Source organism: Schistocerca serialis, chromosome 10, assembly GCF_023864345.2.
Source record: "Schistocerca serialis cubense isolate TAMUIC-IGC-003099 chromosome 10, iqSchSeri2.2, whole genome shotgun sequence".
In the NCBI taxonomy this organism is placed as follows: Eukaryota; Metazoa; Arthropoda; class Insecta; order Orthoptera; family Acrididae; genus Schistocerca; species Schistocerca serialis.
The window spans coordinates 190,399,757-190,400,390 of record NC_064647.1 but is presented as its reverse complement, the minus strand read 5'-3'; positions in this window follow the sequence as shown (position 1 = coordinate 190,400,390).

Genomic DNA, 634 nt, shown 5'->3' with positions numbered 1-634 from the left:
TTAGGTTAAGTAGTGTGTAAGCTTAAGGACTGATGACCTTTGCAGTTAGTCCCATAAGATTTCACACACATTTGAGCATTTGAAGACACTCACATATCTGTGACTCCATAAGCACGTACCTTGTTTAACAGCCTGCAACGGGGAGCCGTGTCAAACACTTTCCGGAAATATAGAAATATGGAATCTGCCTGTTGCTCTTCATCGATAGTTCGCAGTACATCATGTGAGAAATGGGTAAGCTGAGTTTCGCACGAGCGATGCTTTCTAAGACCATGCTGATTCCTGGACACAAGGTTATACGACACAAGAAAATATATTATATTCGAACTAAGAATGTGTTCAATGATAACCTAATCTAACCTAGCCTAACCGTTTGAATAGAAGGTTGCTGGAAACGACCTAAAGAGCTGTACACAACTCCCAATACATATAATATACCGAATTTTAGGCGGTGAACGGACTGTTGTTTGCAAAATGTTTCTGTCCCAGTGTCTCTGCGTGTTCGATGTTAGGCCCCTAAGGAATCGGTTGATGAATCATTTGCATCAGTCCGCCTGCCATGTTGTTCAAAAATATTCAAATGTGTGTGAAATCTTATTGGACTGAACTGCTAAGGTCATCAATCCCTAAGCTT